The 15,405-nt window shown below is 34.3% G+C and overlaps 1 protein-coding gene across 1 annotated transcript in view; it reads left to right on the forward strand.

The window, feature by feature from the left end:
• Nucleotides 1-15,405, forward strand: part of LOC147078609 (uncharacterized) — a 59,580-nt gene that overhangs the window by 41,473 nt on the left and 2,702 nt on the right. The window lies entirely within an intron of this gene.

Raw genomic sequence — 15,405 nt, forward strand, 5'->3', positions numbered from 1 at the left:
AGTTGAGGCACGGTCTAAAAAGATCGTGGCTAGGCGATGCGCGGATTGCGGGTCGCAGGTGCAAATGACGCATGTCAAACGAAATATAATTTGTCATATAAATCCAACATGTGTCCATTTAATATTCTGTTTATTGTTCTACCAGTAACGATAATAATATATTCATTGACATGTTTTCTTTTTAAAGTAAATGGGTAACGTTTTTAGTCATCTTTACACGATTTTAGAATTAATACGCCCGTCGCCATCACGAAACAAATTGACGTGTTTCCAGCTCGACGTTCTCTCTCCGAATGGCAGTGAGTCCAAAATTTCGTCGCGCCTATAATTGAAAATTATTTGCCGTTTCACTGATGTATCACCTTAATAAAAAGAGTTTACTAATCATTAGCAACATGTGTTTCAAAGTGACAGGGTGCTAAATATTAGGTTTCTTCTTTCTGTTGAAAATCATGACTCATTGATTTAAAAGACGCTATGTCACTTAGCTATTCCTGCATTTCGCTTTCCGCATATTGTATTGATGGTATTGATTGGCCAATGAGTATTTCAAAATCATTTTAGAATACTTATTAATATCTTACTAATTTAATTACAAAATAATTAACACGTCGTTTTCTGCTTTTCAATTTAAAATATATATATATATAAAATTTATTATACGAGTATCTACATTAGATTAGAAAATTTCCCAGGCCGGTATCAGACCACCAATCCACCCCCGTATAACATATTCACTGATATTACTAAAATATATTCTGCAGTTCGTGCTAATATAAACTACAGTAATTTAGAATGGTTTTTAGCACTGTTTAACTGAGTAATATAATTCACTTTATGCAGTGAATATTTTAAACTCGTACAATCATTTTATATGTTGCTCATTTTTGCAAAACGGACATGAAGCGAGATAGGTAAATCACGCTAATGCATATTAATACTTTATTTATGTATAAACTAATGTAGCTAACAGCTACTGGCAACACACCATTTATAGGGTAATCATATTATATTTTGTTATTTACGGAGTTACTATCACAAAATGAGTTACCCACTTATTCAATAATTCTCATCGTAGATAGTTAGCTAATGTGCTTCAACGGACGGGCAACACTCAAACTTTTAATACACCAGTAGCCGCGACATTGTAATCTTCACCAGCATAGTTGGTCTGACAGATGTCTTAATCTCCAACAAAATAAAAAAAAATACTCAATTCTCTTCCATTCATAGAGTAACATTAACTATCAAAAGATAATTTTTAGATTGTCCCATCTGCGGTCTCGTGGTCTGTTATTTATACTGTTAATAATGTCCCGATAGTCCTTCCAGCCTGATACATAATATTATACGTTCTCTTTTGTCAGATGCAGGATTTGAGCCCTTGACGTGAGCATAGAATATCAGAATCCTTTTTATTTAACAAATTTTGTCAGAAGATTAAAGGTACCTAGTAAACCACGGTGGCCGCGCGGCTTAAGCGTTGGACTATCACGCCGTGGGTCTCAGGTTCGAATCCTGGGTCTGGCAAGTACACATATTGTTTTTCAATTTGTGTGTGAGTCAGGGTATGGACCTAATAGGTTGAGCAAGTGGCTGACATGCATTTCTCGTAAAAACAAAATCTGTTAATACAAACCTCTACTCTGTGGAGGCCCATATGATCCTATTAGGATCGGACATGGTCGGAGTAAACATAAGTATTTATCAGAATTAAATTAAAAATTTAAATTAAATCCTATCAAGATTTGTTCTCCCCATAATTCGATAATTCGCCAGAAAAAAATAACATAATAATACTATTACATAATATATCTATGTGGCGGGGTTACATGTTAATTGTACGTTAAACATTTTCACCGTAACACAGTTCGCCGTGAGCTTTCTTATCGGAAAGAAATGACCGTATCCTATACGGTCTCCAATTATATTAGATTAAATATGAACATTAATTCAATTTTTATAGCTGATTTTGGCATTCATGAATTCTAGAATGAATACCTAACCTAACCTGACCTAACTTAACAAATAATCCAGTATATCGGCTATTTTCAGAAATTGTTTGCTGCTAGCTTCCTGTAAACTGACAAAAACCGTGTTTTATTTAGACATGAATTTTATGTCAGTACTGGACAACCCAAAGAGGTTGGACGGTCTTTAATATACGGCCATATTATATTTCCGATACAACATTTAATTTCAAGTGTGATACGGCGAACTGCATACGTATAAATTTCCGGACACGGTGTGGCGGCAGCGTATCTACGACACAAGATAGGAATCTTCTTTAATAATACTCGTATTAACTAATCTCAATGAAAATAATAGTTACCACAAGATTAACAAAAGCTTTTTTTTATACAACGAATTATTATTTTAATAAAAAATAATAGAAAATTACAAATAATAGCGACAACGAGAACAATTAACACTTCGCTATGTTGATTTTATTTATGCATGGTTACCGCTTATTGGTATGAAGAATAATATTAACTTTTAAATAATTCAACCACACCAAAATCGTCATAGAATCATTGCTGCTTATAATGCTGTAATACAGAATGTGTGCATGGATCCACCTTTTTATAGTTTAAAACTTTCATTCATCCAATGTTTTATCGGTAGATTGAATTACTATTGACTCGCGGATCTTGTGAAACTAATACATCACCACTTTATAATAAGGTACACGCCATGACACGTGTCTTACAATATAAACAAAAACAATTTAAAACTTGTGTCATACAACAGAAAAGTTGAAAATCTCCTAAATACATAAATATGAGAGCTTGGAGTCGTTTTATATAAAGAGTTTGTTCTTTGTTTTTTTTTTTTTTGAATTTCGAATTTCTATTTAACACAAAAAATAAAATATTTTACTGTCTCATAAAAATATGTTTGGGATTTATAAGGTTTAAAACAACTTGGGCGTGCACCAGTGGCGAGGGGTGGAGGTAGGCTGTTAAGATTCGACATAAATAGTGAAAACTAAAGTTTGTCAGTCATATTTATTTGTTTTTATTGAACTGCAAATACAATTTTCAGATGGTACTGGTTAGTTTTTAAAATTAAATTGAACCCCGACTGAACCAAACCATTATAGTTTAGGTATGTTATGGGCGATCCGACAACAACAGTGCACACTTTTTCAGTAATATGACCAGATGGTATTGGTTAGTTTTTTTTAAAATTCATTAAACCTTGCCTATACAAAACCATAATCGATATAAACTATTCTTATATCTATAAAATATCTAAAATTATGCATGGTTTAATGGAATAATTTTATATATTTTATAAATATACGAATATTTTTTGACTATTATCTACTATGGCTTAGATTAGGCAGAGTTTGTTTAATTGAATACACACTATCTACACACTATCTACACATCGTAGTCTTAGTGCAATGAAAACAAATACGTTTACTGACAAAGTTTAGTTTGCACTATTTATGTCGGATCTTAACAGCCTACATCCACCCTTCGCTACTGGTGTGCACCTAATTCAATATTATGTTTTTGTTACGTATTAATTTAAAATAATTAATCATCAAACCTTTTAAGTTAGCGAGTATGTCATAATACAACCTAATTCTGGTAGACTTGTAAGTTAATCATAGTAGTTTTCTTTGGGAAACTTTAGTTGACTCAACATCTTATCTGCATACGATCGTGATTTTCCACGTAGCTATATGTCTGACGTACCTACTTCCTAGTAGTTTATTAACCAGTATGTTGAATACCTAGACACTACTTGTGCAGCGCTATATAGTTGATGGAATTGAGAAAAAAAGACGGCGATTAGGGATTGCAATACCGGTTTTCGGTTTATTAAAATACCGGTATAGAAATTATTAATACACAGTTTATAGTCGATAAGTATTTCGATTGTAACATCATTCTCAATGCTAATTAAGATCAATTATTATTATGTAGATATAATGTTTGAGACTGTCACGATTTTTTGTTATCGTAATAGAATTTCGGCTTGCTGTTTTGAGGATTACGACAAGATTTTTAATAGTCCGCACCGCCATAGAATACTGAGAGAATATGTGATCCCATCCTAGATCATCACCATCATTAAAACCCTGCATAAGAATACTGTGTCAAAATTGGTGACACTGTCACGGAATGGTTCGGAGTTACGACCGGAGTCAGACATGGTTGTATTCTTGCTCCGTTTCTCTTCATCATTCTTTTTGACTTCATAATAATAAATTCAATACCACCTGATCGAGGCATAGCCGTCACACCACAGTGTTGTGTGTTGGTTTGAAAATCAACGTTTCGTGAAATAACACTCGGTCTGATCCAAATTTATTCCTGATTAGCGATCAGCAAACATTGAAAGTTTCGACAGTTTTAAATTAAAGCACACATCAAAGTCAAAAGACAAGAATAAGTTCTTCCTCCGACTTTTGTCAATGTATCCGGCTCGTTCCAGAGGCCATTACAGTGACGTCCCGTGGAGGTAGGCAGATTGAGCGTCGCTTGGGGGCGGCGCAGTTACTCGAAGGGCGGCAAATCGATGAGAATCATTTGGAATATGTAGAAATAACAACCTAAACTTAGTAATAACGAAAATATCTTTCCATTAAACAATTCAGCTCACTGGTTTTGTCGGGTTCGCGATATCTAGTTTACTTCCGTTGCCCTTCGACGTCATTGGTGACCAGAAACGACACGTGCAAATTTTCAAATAATTAGTCTAGATATATATATCTAGATATTGGACTCATGAAATGATGACAATAATACTGTATAAAAAAACGAGGCGGCATTTTATCTAGGGACCTCACTGGGCCATTATCAAGAGATAATGCATTGAAGTGTATTACTGTACCGTTAGAGTTATCGTTAGAATTTTGCTGCATGTATATGCATGCAAAATGGTTTGCAGATAATTAAATAATTAATATTTGGAAGCTTTTCCCAGCTTCAATTTCATATGTTAAGACTCCATCTTCACATAAGGAAGTTTTCTTAGACATTTTAGTACGTTCATAATATTATGTACCTATATTAGAACAATTTAGTTAAACTTCAAACATTACAATGGTAAAAAAAACTGAAATTGAGCTAAAAATAAAAGCTAAGTACCTATCTAACAATTCATTTTTGTCAATATGTTATATTTTAAAATCATACGAAATAAAATAAAATATACCTACGTTAGATCTGTATTATGAAATTAAATATTAGACGATTTTACAGGTATAATTCGAGATATTATGGTATTAAAGCTTCTGTATCGGTGTTAAGCAAAGTATAAAATTGAATCCCGGTATTGTGATTTTAGTTTTCATCCCTAGCGACAGCGTAGGGAGCAATGAGCAGTGTTTATGGTTGGTCAAACGGATCGATGGGGTGACGTCGCTCCGGACGGCGTCGCGGCGCCCACTTGTTCCGCCCTCGACGACAGTTGCCGCCCGCGAACCGTCGCGCGAACATCCCTGCCGCAGGCCGCGTGCTCGACACAAAAACGCGGCAAAGTTCTCGTACCGCGCTTAGTGATTCCAAAGTTGTTCATAGATAATTTATTTCTACTGTGGTATAATTTGTATTACCTATGCGTGACGTCGATTTAAATACACTCATTTGTTTGATTTAGACGTGTTTTAGTTCTAAAATTGAAAATAAGTTTCTTTATGACCATCTACCAAAATAAACTGTTTTATAAAGAACGTATTTAATTGTTATTTTCAAACAAAGGCTTCTGATTATTTTGATTTCATAAATAAATAAATTAAAATAATATTCCATAGATACAAAAAGTGGCATTTCTCACTCACTCACGACATTAAAATTCAATAAAATATGACATACGAATTAACGAGACTCTTTGACACATGATTATTGCGTAAAAATGATACAATATGCCAGTATGCCTAATACGTTGATTTTAAATAAGGGATTATCATATTATATTATTAAATTATATCATGATTTCAATATCTCAATAATGATCTATGTTACATTTGGGCATTTTGAGATAATCAAATAAAACTACATATTTTGTTGAGAACAAATTATTTATAATTAAAAGGCCTCTCCGTAATTCGTTCTTAATTACTTTGTGAACGCAGGGTTAACACAAACTCTCCCCAAATCCTCCATTTTGACAGATACATAGATTATTATTATAGGGAGGCCACCATAACGGATCAAAAACTCAGTGAATTAATGATGCTAGATCAAAAAAATAAACATGCCAAAACAGAGGCAATGTGATGTAGATCACTTTTGCATATTTAGTTAAAAACTGCCAAAATGTAACACAGATCTCAAGGCTTCAATTGTAACCGTTGATATTCTTCGTATAGTGTCATCCGAAACTAGTTTATCTTTACCCGTCAGCTGAAACTAATTGGTGTATATTTATATCACTGTCTCAATGTCAAACAGTAGTAGTTCATATGTGTTTATATGATTAAATATTCTCTTTTATGTACGATAGTATCAATTTAGATTTCCACGTTTGTTAATCTCTAGTTCCATATATTCTGTTTTCCATTGCTTTGCAATTACATGTTAGTGAATTGAAAACTATTACCATTTATTCTCGCTATGCTATTCTCGGATCATGGTCATCGCGAACAATTCCAACTTATCAGATCCACTCTTTCACCGTTATTATCGTTGGACAAACGATTTAAGATTCACTGAACTACTAACGAAATTCCACCTTTTATAGATTGTGCAGATTTTTAATCGCTACATAAACGTAGTAGGTAATCACACATTATCTATTGTATGTTTATTGTTCTTCTAGATTAGTTTTGCAACAGGCGACGGCGTAATCTATCACATGAATCTATGCATTGTTCACAATAGATATTCCACAAAGTAATAATTACGTAAAAGCGTATGTCTGAAAAATAATAATTTACAGCTGAGCGTGGTTTATAAAGCCCCATTTAGATGGTAAAATTAGTTTATAATGTTTCTTTTGTTACGGTACACATTAGTCCTGATATATTCTAGAAGTTTTATAGTAATTTTAGAATACATCAAATATTTTTTAAAAAAATATTTTTTTGTGTAAGTTATATTATAATCATAGTATACGAAAGTATTATCTATGTTTTTATATTTTCATTATCCGGTATGTTAATGTTTATGTCAGACACTGTAAAACCTTTTTCAAGTCATAAGTGCTTTAAAAATAATAATCTATTTTCGATAAAGTGTAGGTTGGTAGTTATGTATCGATGTGTACTTTTAATACGGTGTAAACCCAAAACTTCTGTTCAAAAAAAAACAATGCGGATAAAATAGTTTTATCTAAATTCAGCACATATATACCTATTTAAATATTTCCCAAGTCTTCTACGTCACGTCGTTTTTGTGCACTGATACTAAATCAGCATTTAGACCAAGCGAGAGAATGTTTGTTCTTCCCCCATTCCAGCGAAATTCTTATGCTCGCTTAAGAGGGGGCTCAAGAGGAGGAGATTGAAATATAATCTAGTATCAAAAGGACATCGGCGTTGTTAGGACGTTAATTTAAATCGATATTTTCGCAAAAATCACTAATCATCGGAGATTTTATTTAAAAAAAAAATATATTATTGGCATTGTCGGCCGTCTTACACATTATTATTTGATAAACAACTGCACGTGTCCGCCGATCAGAAAACAGGGCTGTCAAAATATTATATGCATTAATATTTTTTAAATGTTAATTTCGTCATAGTATTATTATTACCTAATTCAAATTGAGCGTAGGTTGATACTCAAATACTATTATAGTATGTTTATGATTTCGAGAAAATAATACGATGATATATAATCCATATCAATTATTTGAAAACAATACATTTGCATGTAGGTACATGTATAATATAGTGAAAAGGTCAGATACCTGTTTAATTTGCAAGATAACATCAAAATTTGTATATACTTACCTAAATGAATAATATTCGACATTCATGAGTGAGCACGGCTCAAAGCTATGAAAATGTGTTTTTTTCAATTTGAAAATATTTTAATTGTGTATTATTTTATTACAGATTCATAATACGTTATATAACTAATACAACTACTATGAATAAAAAAGACTGGAAGGAACATATTGTGTCACGGCAATCAAGAAAGACCGGAAAATATGGCCAACAATGCATGATACACAAACATAAAATACACAAAATTACCTATTTAAGTTTACCGTACACGTGCAGACCACACGATATTTGTTTTCGCAAAGTCATCGCTTTCCAAAATGGCGAATTTGGTTGCCAGTTTTTATGGCGATGAATCAGTATGTTCCTTCCTGTCTTTTTTTATTCGTAGGTTTGTTTACTATGTACACCAAGAAATTTCCATTTATAAAATCCAAAATGAGTTTTGGAATATAATGCAACTAATACTAGAAAAATTCTATCATGGGTGTTTACTTCTTGAATTAGTTGACCCCAGAAACAACAGGTCCATTCCACTACGTGAACCACAGTGGATATTATGCAGGGTCCACATTGGCAACATGTCGCCGGCAACCTCGTATGATAATTATCGTAAAATTTATCGAGGTTGTCGCGCGACATGTTGCCAGTGTAGACCCGGCATTAGATGCACAAAACTTGAATAAAATATATTATAAATAAAATTTAAAAAGTACAATATAATTAATTGCGTTGACAACCCTGGCGTCGCCCGCCAGTCGGATGGACTAATAAAAAAATAATGTATCTAGTGACTGTATGTTAATAATTATTTTTAGGCACTCATGATATAAATTATTTCGCCCATTGCCTTTACATGCAATAATGGTTCTACCTACCACTTGTTTCACTAGTATAAAAGTGAAGTTGCGCAGTCAATAAAAAGTCACTTTCTTTTTATAATAGGCAGACACTAAATTCTACGTTTTAAAAAATATGCATTAGAATTAAACAATACCTATTATTTTTAATACGTAGGTCCTAAACATTACAAATAAACACTATTCATTATTAATGTTTTTTGGATAGCACATGAAATAAAAATGTAGGTAGATATGCATTTCAACATCCTTCGTATGTTTAATTCTCGGACAATTTCAGGTTAAAAAGTTATTAATATATTATTAAGTTTATATTGTGGCAACCACATAATTGAAAATGTCACCATCATATTGGTTGCAATACTTTCTCCCAAACAGTTGATTAACAAATTGAATTTAGTAACATTTACGTACCTACCTATATTAGAAGATATTATTTTTTGGTCACCCCATTCTGTCTTCACGTCGACCGTGTTTATGATTTAAATTTAATTTAGAGACCATTTACATTTGACACAAGCATTGTCGGCGACCTTTGTATATTGCTAGTAGACCAACAATTCCGGACCATATATAAAAAAATCATATTTTCAATTCTCAAGGGCAATTCTGTAGAGCTTACCCTTAACAAAAAGCGAGAGAATTTCGCTGGAGTAGGGTGAGAACAAACATTTGTTCGCTTGGTTTAAATGCGGCTAGTTTAAACTTGTTTTGATGATTTTGTTCACTAGACGTTTACACCAGACGAGCAGGAACAGAATGCTCTAGTAGATGTTGCTCTACGTTCTTGTTCGTTTGCTTTAAATGCACCTTTACGTCACGTGCTCTTTGTACGTTGACTTGACATAGTAAATAGTCTATCTCCGGCACTATTGAGAGTAATTAAAAGTTTTATTTTCCGTTTCACCTCCTCAGAATAACTTCTACATTCAAAATAATGCCCATAGTGTGCTTCCGCAAAGGTTTAGGCGTTATAATGCTAATAAAATTCCACGCGATATCGAGCACGAGGAATGTAGTAGCGGGGAAAATGAATGCTTGGAGTGGGTTTTAGTTTCAGGAACGACCGTAGTGACGTAGAAAACTCGACGTAGAAGTCGCACTGTATGTAATCAATTTTCAAGTGAGAGACTGTACAGTGACGTCCCTATGAAAAGTGTCGCCTTTTGACAATTGAAAAGTTCACCCCTCCCGTTTTTTTAGGGTACCAAACCAACCCTATCTTTCAACACAATCTCGCCGTCATCTAGATATTTTGTGTCTTTCCATATTTTATTATTTTGTCATTTACCGGAGTAGTACATATTTGCGTCTGAGAAAAAATGAACTCGTTATTGGTGTATTTTTAAATAAAATAATGCATAATCTAAGGATTTGAGAATGTCTCTCAACATTTAGTGGGCTGTACATATCATTAACAACAAACGTAAAGTTGAATTTATTAATATAACACATTCGGCGATTCATTCTATCTTGAATTTGTCGCCCTTCAAACAACTGTCGCCCCTATGCGACACGCATGGTCTGCCTACCCCCTCGGAACGTCACTGTGTACAGTACAAACAGGCAACACTTACTTAATACGGCACTGCAGGCTATTAAGGTCGATGGGCATCAGACGTTATCTAAGCCCTCCTTTTAGTCGGTCATACTCAAGTCTTTCTGCACCATTTTTGACGTTGTCCGTCCATCTCCTCCGGTTGCGGCATAGTCTAATTTCTACACCACTTCATATAACCTCGGGATTATGTGAATTGATTAGATTTCGAATCTGCCTGTCAACCGCGTAAATAGCTCAACGCTCATTTGGCGATATAAATTTCAATAAAAAAAAAATATAGAAATCCCCAATTGACACTTGTGTTTCACAATCTCCCATGACAGGCAAATGTTGACGCCCTTTGATGCGTGTCGATAGACGACAAAGATTTGCCGGCCAACGCCTATGTCGCCCTCTTCTCAATAGTGAGCACCACGTGACCACAAAGATTCGCCTGACTTGGGACATTGTGAAAACCAGCTTTAGATACAATGTCGTGAACTCGATTATTCCAACTCACAAACACTCATTTTTATATTATGTTCTTTATTCAATAGTTGTGGGAAATGTTGGACTACATTCTTACATTTAGATTTATTTTACAATAAAAGCATTATTATATAGCTATCAATCGATTTATTCATAATGCCACAACGGCGTGTGAAAGACAATACGTTCCGTATTGATTTAAATTCTAAACGACAGTCATTTTGTCAGCTATATTTTTTTAAACATAAATTTACCTACCTACCTAAAATAGTTTGATTATATTGTAGTCTATGCATATTTGTAATCATATTAATGCAGGGCATAAGTGGGTAGAACTAAATTTTAAGCAGATAATATTCATATAGCATGTCTGGTAGGTAATTTCCGTGCCTAAAAAACCTACCTACTTCAACGAAGGATCATGCAGCTCTGTGTATTTTTTTTATTATTATAAACAGTTATTCAATAATATTATTAACTGGTCATATAAATGTTTACAACGTTCTATTATAATTTCAAATAAAGTCGGAGTAAATGTTTAGTATGTATAAACATTATATTTATTGTCTATGGTAGCTGGCATAAACAGTACATAATAATATCAATATTTAAATAATGACATCATTATAATACATTTATATAGTACTTATATGCTATTAAAAAATTACTATTTAGGTAGGTTTAGATAGCATTCAAACAAAACAAAATAGTTATCATTTAGTTTGTTACAGTTCGTGCTATTCGCTTGGTTATTCAAATTATCGAGTCTAGCGCTCCGTCTCGTAAAAAAATGCGTTCCGGTTCTTTCTGTAATTACATGTGTCGGTCCAAGATGTATCTTCCAAATTTAATAATATAACTTTAAACAAAAATCAACACACTTTCATTATTTTTAGACAATTTGACAAGCGCTCCGGTTCATAACATTTTGTATTTCGAGCGCTTGTCCGTTTTCGGCGTGATTATATCCTTAAGAGCGTACATAAGTGAAACGGCAAATACTATTCAACTGTATGTAGAACGATATTACGGCCGCGTTGTCATTCGGAGAGCGATAGTCGAGGCGTCTGCGCATCGATTCGTTTTGTCATGGCGTCGGATGAAAATATTCTTAAATCGTGTAAAGATGACTAAAAAAACTTTACGTATGTACTTAAAAAAGAAAATATGTCAATGAATATACTATTATTATTACGAATATAATAATAAACATAACATAAAAAGGACGTATGTTGAACTTTTATGACAAATTAAATTTCGTTCGGCTTCCGTCATTTGCACCCGCGACCCGCATTCCGCGCATCGCCTAGTCACGATCTTTTTAGACCATGCCTCAGCTGAGGTAAAGCCATGGTATAGCCTTAAATCAATCGGCTATAATTTCGCGTCCGGTATAATGTTAAATTATAATCAACTATAATATTATTTTGCTACACTAGGTATGTCACTGGTGCATAAACATGTGTATGTAATGTATATAAATTTCTCACATAAGTACATAATAGATAATACCTCTTATGATAGAACTACATTTCTTGTCACTGCAACTTATAAAAGTTTCGCTACGCGTATTAAAAAGAACATAACATATTATAAAGGCTCGCGTTTATGAAATCAGTTCAAAGGAAATTTGTCGTTGAATAATTATTAATAGACCTAATTATTTTATGACTTAATTTATGGTAGTTATAATAATGTACATAATCTACTTAATCTAAATGTAAAATCTTTAGTTAGTTACAATACTTTATTTCCTTTCTTGGTAAATTGAACTACACGTACCGATAGAGGAGGGGGGTATAAGTAGGCTTTTCTTCAACAGTTAAAAAAAACAGGTCGTCAGATAAACGTAGACCTATTATCACATATTATAATATCTTATATGAGGATTATTCAATTTAAAACAGCCTACTTGAGTAAATTACAATATAATAATATATACTGATATGTATGCATAGTTTTTTCAGCTAAATTAGAATTGATGTTCCGCATTTCGATGACAAAGCGATTTCGGATTCATTTGATTATATTATTAAAAGTTGAATTATATCCCTACAGCTAGGTATTCAAAATCAGATTAAATCTAATTCAGTGCTCGAAATGTCTCGCGGAAAAATAATTTGCCCATCTGAGCTAGATAGGCCATAACGAAAAATCTAACACACCTTTTTTATAAAAAAATATCTACAACATTTGACGCTTATGTTAATATTTTCGGAGAATTATTTTTTGCTTCGGTTCATAAATTTTTCCATTTCGAGCGCTGATCTAATTATATACTTTAATTAAATTTTAATGGCAGTGTTTCCTTCCTTAGTTTGCAACCATTTTTGATATATTGTTTTTACTGGTGAAGTAACCTAGAGTCTGTCTTCTATACGCTGGCGTTCACGTCACGCCGTTCGCGAACGGAAAACATTATGCCATCGCATTCGACTGTTGCAAGTTTTCAATGGGAGGGAACGAGAGGGAATGCAGTGTTAAGATGCTGAAGCGGGGGGAAACCGCACGCCAGCTTAAGACAGACTCTACCTCATTTATCAAAACTACGGGTTGGCTACGGGAATCGATTATCACACAACATCTTAATTCAAGATGGGATTTAGAAAAATCTTTGGGAAACACTGCTTTAAGCCATTGGAAAATTAAGAAGTCTTATTTTCTATATTCACATAGGTACCTTGACATATAATCAACAAAAGTGCAGTGTAGTGCATTTTAAAGTTAAATAAACAAATTCGTGTAAGTGTAAGTTTCGGAAATGTGGAGCGCGGAGTCCATGCGCGTCGGATGAATGGGGCGGCTGGGCAGTGGCGGGCGGTGGGGGGGCAAAGCCAAGGAGGCCGCCAGCACCGACGATAACAACAATGGCGCCGCAGGCACGTGGGGAGGGTGCGCTCCGGCACTCTGCTGCTGCCCCTGCCTCTTCCGCTCGAGGAAGCCGGTGACCCCCGAGGAGTGCCAGCCCACCAGGTCGCCGACTCCGGTGCTGCAGTCTGATCTGACGTCACTGCATTCAATGTGCGAGACGTATGGATACTACGTTTTTATTAAATACTGTCTCTTCTTTCTCTTCCTGATGGTTCTGCAACCTTGGCTAGCATTCCAGAATAAATGTGGATAGAAAGACGAAGGTTTTTACTAGCTGAATCTAAAAAATCAACGTGGCATGAATTTATAAATTTAACAATAGTAGGTATAGGTTAATCATTCTACAGTGGCACCATGGGTACGGAAAAAGCGACTTGTCGTTGTAGTGGTATTGTTTGTTAGCATTAAACCAGGCATTGCAGCAAACAATTCCAATGCATACGCGAAAGGCCTATGGTGCCACTGTAGAATGATTTACCTTTACATAGTTAAACTAGTCATTATCAGTTTAGCAACGTTGCTCGACTGCGCACCAAAGTGGCTGAACTTTATTAATTCTTCATAACGTATGGCGCTGATGAGTGGAGCAGCTAAAACGCCTCTATGTAAGGCACACAGAACAAATAATAAATATAATTCCGATAGGCTATAAATTACAGTAAATTTTGACGCAAGGTTTTGAATGTGTGAGTGTCCTACGAAAATGAGCCACGCATTATAGACGTGCAATAGTGTGTGTAATACACCAATATTAAATAAGCGTCTATGCAGAAACCGAGAGCAGTTGTCAGTATTCGACGTATGACGTATTCTTGATACGTGCTTAAATTTGGCCCGTATTCTTCCTTACTCGAGATCGGTTGCCTGCTTCTCCTTACCAGTTAGGTATTTTAGTTAGATGTTGGATCCTCTCTTTTCGGCATTCTACGACACAGCGTCCGCCCGTATCAGTGGAACTCATGAATTGGTGCAACAATCTGAGGCATCCGATTTTGCTACGATAATCGAACGCGGTATGTCTAAATAGAAGACAGCGCGGACGACACAAATGGACACTAACGATTAAAATAACTACTAGCATTCGATAACCACTCGTGGATGCGACCGGTTGCAATAAATCGTATGTGAGCACCTTAAGTAATATTAGTTAGTATTTATCACAAAATTCTAGAGAAGTGTGGAGTGTCTGGATATGGGAAATGTGCCAGGAAAGTGCTGGTGTCTACGGTTGAAGCGACGGGACGCTATATGTAGTAGGCGGGGTAAAGTCAGTAGGTACACCTGCTAGATTTTGTTAACCCCGCCCCCTAAAAATCATAATAAAATTATTATGAATATTTTGTCGTAATAGCCCCCTCAAACCATTTTTCTGTGTGCAGCAATTTTTTATAGCGTGCTCCACTTATTGGGTACCATTTCTGTGGTTGCAGAGTAAAATTTCTAATGTCGCGTTTTAAGAAATTAAGATTTTAATGACAATGTGTGTGTAAAGAATTCTGCTCTTTTTTGTGTATCATAGATTTTGTCACATGTAAGCAAAATAAATAGATATATTAATTTGTAGACATAGCTTAAACTGATAAAATCATTTTTAACTCTATGTAAAATTACTTAAACATTGAATATAACACAATATCAAAAAAATAATTATACATAAATAATGTAAAAGAAATAAAAAAAAGATACATCAATTAACTTCTAAGCGATAGTATTTTGAAAACTGTGATTTATTTCAAAAC

The sequence above is a fragment of the Rhyacophila brunnea genome, unplaced genomic scaffold (genome assembly GCF_057557595.1).
Source record: "Rhyacophila brunnea isolate RB1 unplaced genomic scaffold, BYU_Rbru_1.0 scaffold_11, whole genome shotgun sequence".
Taxonomy (NCBI): Eukaryota; Metazoa; Arthropoda; class Insecta; order Trichoptera; family Rhyacophilidae; genus Rhyacophila; species Rhyacophila brunnea.